We start from the raw sequence: 6,000 nt of genomic DNA on the forward strand, positions 1-6,000 counted from the left end.
GCCCAACTCAGAAGATAATACTGGGAACACCCATGTTTAACTGGGTTTATAGACGGTAATACTAGGCAATGCATGCATGACATACTGGATATGCTGGCCTTAATCTCCAAGAGGTTTTACTGACTAATTACATTGTACAATAATTTGAGAGAGCGTTGGTCCAGAAACTAGACAATCGTGAACAATTTGCTTGAAAGGATTCAAAGATAACCCTTATAAAAATTGTAATGCCTTTCTACCTTAATTGATCAAAGTCAAATAATTAAATATTTTATACTTTTTTTAATAATACAACATGAAATTGAGTAAAAAAGTAGTCAAAATATGTAAGGAAAATGACAATTCTAAAAGCAATCAATTAAAGGCAGGGTTTGTGAAGCTGATTTTGTTACAGGACAAGTTTATTATGGGTAGAGTCAATAGGGAGTAATTTCTAGGACCCAAGGTCACAATTAATTAACAAGTGCAGTCTGCACCAAAATCTTTACCAACTACTAGTCTGAAGACCATATTCAAACAGTTTTCATATGTGTTTAAACAAATATTTGCATAAACTTACTAGTCTGATTACAATTTTACTAGTCAAGGGCATCGGGCTAGTGGCTATAAATGGTGTAGACTGCAAGTGTAAACAAGTAAATGCGGAATGCACAAATTAATCCTATAAATAATGCTACACATGTTTCTTACATGTATTTATGATATTTTCTTTAATAAGTTCTTGATATGGTTCAAGCATTGATTAAATGAGAACTTATCATACTAAGGCTATATTTCATGGTACAATTATAAGGGCTTTACTGTCAAAATTAATCTGAATTAGGCCATGTTTTTTGTCAAGCCTATGACTTTTGTCACAAAAAGCAAGACACATGGATATTGATGCAGTGGTTGCATTGTCTAATTACTTAAAAGTTTTTAATATTTCAGAAGGTAGAAGACCTGGATACTTCATACTTTAATTTGTATATAGACACCTTATATACATGTAATGTAGTGTCTGTCATATGTCCATTGTCCTTGGCCTCATTTTCATGGATAAGTGACAACTTGAAAAAGAGATAAGATATAATTTGTAATGTTAATTTCCCTCTTATTATGAGAAATAGAATTAACTATATTTGGTTTGTACAAAATCTTCATGTCTGTCAGACAGTGTTCACTTGACTTCTACCTCATTTCATGGATCAGTGAAAAAGGTTAAGTTTTCATGGTCAAGTCCATATCTCAGAAACTAAAGGCAATAGGTGTACTATGTTTGGTATATGGAATGATTGTGAGGTGTACATTTCCAGCTGGTACAAATGTAGGTGTCATCTGACCTTGACCTCATTTTCATAGTTGAGTGATAAAAGTTAAGTTTTTGTGTTTTTGGTCTGTTTTTTTATACACTTTATAACAATATTAATAGGTCAGTTAAGTTTGGTGTATGAAATAATGTAAGCTGTACATTTCTGTTTGGCCAGTTTCTTATGACCTTGACTTATTTTCACGGTTCATTGGTCAATGTAAAGATTTTGTGTTTTGTGGGGTGTTTTTTTTAATGACAGTCTTGAATTTAATTTTTTTGACATAATTAATATTTAAATTAAATCTTTATAGATTTTTATAAAGCTTGGACAGAAGTTAATCTTTTTTTTTAATCTGTATTTTTCTTGAAAAATGGATTCACTTTTTAAGTCAACATTACACTTTTACACTGTGTTGCAGGCAAGACACAGGGTTCCACAAAACCTTACAAGCTTTTATAGTTTGTTCTTGTATTGTACTGATATACCACTAACTCAGGTTAGGGGGAGGGTTTGGCATCAACAAGTTTAACCCTGCACCATTCTGTAAAAACTCTGTGCTTGTCCGAAGACAGGAACATGTAATTTTGTGGTTGTTGTTTGTTGCTGTATATCATACATGTATTTGTTTTCTCGTTCAATGGTTTTGTACATAAATCATGCAGTTAATTTAGGTCTTTTATTGCTGAATATCAGTTTTTCATTTGGTCTCTGGTCTCACATTGGCAACTATATCAAATCTTATTTTTACATACAATAAAATTAGTACAACAATTCTTCAATCATGTTTATTCAAATGTAGAAGATGACTTAAATCTAGAGCACATATTATCATGATAACTTACAGCTACATTTTGTGAATGCTAAAGTTAACATATATGAACAATTCTCTAATTCTTACACAATTTATCTTTTTCCTGACATGTTGATTATTTATATTTAATCAATGTGTGGTTCTTTTGATCTCAGTTCTCTATTGGTCAAAATTTGATTGTGACGTCTAATTTTCTTTCTTTCCCATTGTGATGGCATGAAAAAAGGCAACTATGCCTGATGACGTCACATAGAAAGAACACATCTTTTTGTAGATCATTTGAAAAAAAGGAATAAGTTTGCCTGCATATTGTTCAAAAATCTTTATAGAAACAGATTCCAACACCAAATCTCGTATAATACAATATTTATCCACTCTCGACAGTTAAATTTAGCATATTTTAAACGCTCGGCCAGCCTCATGTTTTAAATTTGAAAATTTAACTGTCTCGAGTGGATAAATATCGTATCACACTCGATGCAGTGGAGAATCTATACTATGCTTTAAAAGCTCCTTTAAATTTCTCAGGTTTATCACATTAGCTTAAGACAATCATATTTTCAATTGTATCCATATTTTCTTTCTCTCAGATTTTACCATTATTTCAAGCAATTCTTGAGATCGGAAGTCAATTTCAGAATAAAAATGTTTGACAAGAAGCATGTTTGAAATAAAATGTGTTTGCCAATGTTTGCCCTCATGAACAGTTACAGTATATTTCACTTTCCTTGATTCAGAAAGTAGCAGTAATTGATGGCACTCTAATTTCAGATTTATCAAATTATCTTATATGGTTGTTATAATGTTTTATTACATTGTTTTGCACAAATATACAGTTATATGTAAATACTAAATAATTAAATTTTCTGCAATTGTTAATTTATGTATCTACAAATTTCTATTTCACAATGTGGCACAATTTATTATTATTTTTTTAAATATTTGAAAATAACCAGACTAATTTTATCAATTTAAATTCCAGTTTCATTGATTTTTCTATATATATATAGCTATATTTCATCAGTTTTATTTTGCAATTTTATCTTTAGGTTTTAAATTGTTCATTAATCAAAACCTGGGATTTCACATTGCCAATGACGTGGTATAAACACCTTGTTCTGATACACGATCTTAGTCAAATCTGTTTATAGATATTGGGATTTAGAGCCTATTTATAGTTTACAAAAATATTGTAAAGTCATATTTTTTAAGTTGACATATGTAAAAATAAGTTTGTATGTTATCGACACATTTTCAACTTGAAATTCCATTGTCTTTGTTTTGCTCTTTTGGGGTCTTACAGATGATTTTATATTTTGATTGCATGACATGGTTATTACTTCAAATAATAAACCTATTATTGAAGTTAAGTTATTTGTAAAAATATTATATGCAAGGTTGAAGGCATGTTAAAAAACAACTCATAAAAATGTCAAATGCTTTAAATTGCTATGATTTGTTATATTTAATTTCAGTAAGGAACTTGGTATGACTTACTTCTAATTACAATTTCAAAATTGAAACTAAGCTCTTTCTTTATTCTACAGCATTCATTATTATCTCATATTTCTGTGAAAGAATATATTATCTGAAGTACTTGATATATTGCTATATATGTAAAAGAACAAGTGAAATCTTATACTTTTTAGAAAATACAAAAAAAAGGGATTACATTTCTCCCAATACACAAGCTGTGACTTGAAATTTATGGTTTAAGTACATATATGTTAAATAATCTCTATCTCACACAATGATAACAATTTCTCTGACTAAAAAATATTAATGACATCAGAATCAGTGAAAATAACTTTTTTCTATCTTTATGAATTGTTGAAAACAGCTATACATTAGACCACAGAGCCAAGGATATTTTTAGCTTTTTATATCATAATGTAGTAGAATAATTAAGAAGATCAAGATCCTACTTAAAAGATTGGTTTCTTCAAAAACATAAATATGAACAAAGCTAGTTCATAGAGTTGAAATATTATTCTTTTCTTGTACAGTTACAAAACACATACAGATTTATTTACATGTACAAAGCCTCGATGCATATTGAGATTTTGTGACAATGAGAATTTAAGTATGTTCAGTAGTAATCTAAAATAAAATTAACAGTGTTTCAATTTATCTTGTATAATTCAAATTTTAATATCTGAATACAATTGATGCATTTTTCCTGTATATTTCTAAGATCATTTACAGAAATATAACTGTTAGTAACATTTGGTGTTATCAGTATTATAGTAACCTGGTTGGGACCAATCAAGTTTGGAAAAGAGGAATTATTCAGAGAACAAACCAAGAATTGTGCAGCCATTGCAGGAGCCATCATCATAAAGGTAATATTTGAAATGAACATTGCAAAAGAAATGTTAAGAAATGCGAAAGAACTAATAAGAAATTGTAATAAGAAAGTTTTAATATAATTCTAAATGTACATTAATACTGAGCATTGGTGTCACATAACATGTACAAGCTTTAATCGAATCTGTGCTTTAATATTTTATAGTGTGTCTTTTTATGTTGTAATGTTACACTACTGTCTCAGGTTAGGGTGAAGATTGGCACCTGTTTAAACGTTTAAACCCACTGCATTTTTATGCACCTGTCCTAAGTCAGGAGCCTGTTGTCCGGTGGTTGTCGTTTGTTGGTGTGGCTCATAGGTGTTTCTCGTTTCTCGCTTTTTTATATAGATTAGACCATTGGTTTTCCTGTTTGAATTGTTTTACACTAGTCATTTTAGGGCCCTTTATAGCTTGCTGTTCATTGTGAACCAAGGCTCTGTCTTGAAGGCCGTACTTTGACCTATAATTTTAAACTTTTTATACATTGTGACTTGGATGGAGAGTTGTCTCATTGGCACTCATACCACATCTTCTTATTTATATTTGAAATGGAGTAAAAACCTAATTGTTTAATTTTAAAAGCAGACTTGTCAGTAAAATTCTTTGAAGAGAAAATCTCATTTGTGTGATTAGTTAGGGTTGATTCTTATTGAACATTCTATTTAGATTTAGTCATGGCGAATATGTTACTGAGATCACTAAAAAAGTTTGGAGGTTGGCAGAAAAGTAGGAATAAATAAGAAAATGCTCATCTGTTCAGTCAAAGTTTTTGTTTGTATACAATGGAAGCTTGAATTGAATCCAAGTTCAAGTAGGTATGAGAAAAACTGTTTTTTTTTAATTTACCGAACTTATATGATGCACCTTGTATATCCAATGTAAAAACTGTATACATTTTTTAAACTAAAAAAAAATACATGTACGGAGCCATAGTGTTAGCACATATTACAATACCTGTCTTAATGATATTGAATAAAGATTTTTGTTGATAGAATCTGTTTAAACAAGACATACAAGCTATCCTTGTAAGAATCATTAATTTTCTGAAAACCTTGTTTGTGTTTTTCTCAGTAAATGTATTTTGTATGACCTGTTTTGAAATAGTTTATTCATAGTAGGTCATTAACATGAAAAGACATAAGAAACCTGTCCTGTCATGAATATAGATAATTTGAATAAACTTTGTACTGTGCAAAGTTTTGTCAGATTGACAGGTAAATTAAAGAGATACTTATATGAGTTCATGTATTTTGTATATCTATACCATAGCATTATCTAAATATAAAATATTTTATGACACAAAATTGTTTTTCCAAGGGAGATATTTGCTTAGGTCATAAATTAAAATCCAGAAAGTACTAGAATTCTTATATTTTAGTTTCAGTTATCATGGTTATTGACCCATTTACTTTTACAAACTATTATAAATTGTTATCTGAAATACATGTCTTTTTCATACTTTATATTTAATAATAAAGAAGTATATTCCATGAAATATATGTATGGTAGTTTGTATTTGAAAAAAATTCATTGAAGGACTAGGAATAAC

This window comes from Mytilus californianus, unplaced genomic scaffold (assembly GCF_021869535.1).
Source record: "Mytilus californianus isolate M0D057914Y unplaced genomic scaffold, xbMytCali1.0.p SCAF_4, whole genome shotgun sequence".
NCBI classification, from domain to species: domain Eukaryota; kingdom Metazoa; phylum Mollusca; class Bivalvia; order Mytilida; family Mytilidae; genus Mytilus; species Mytilus californianus.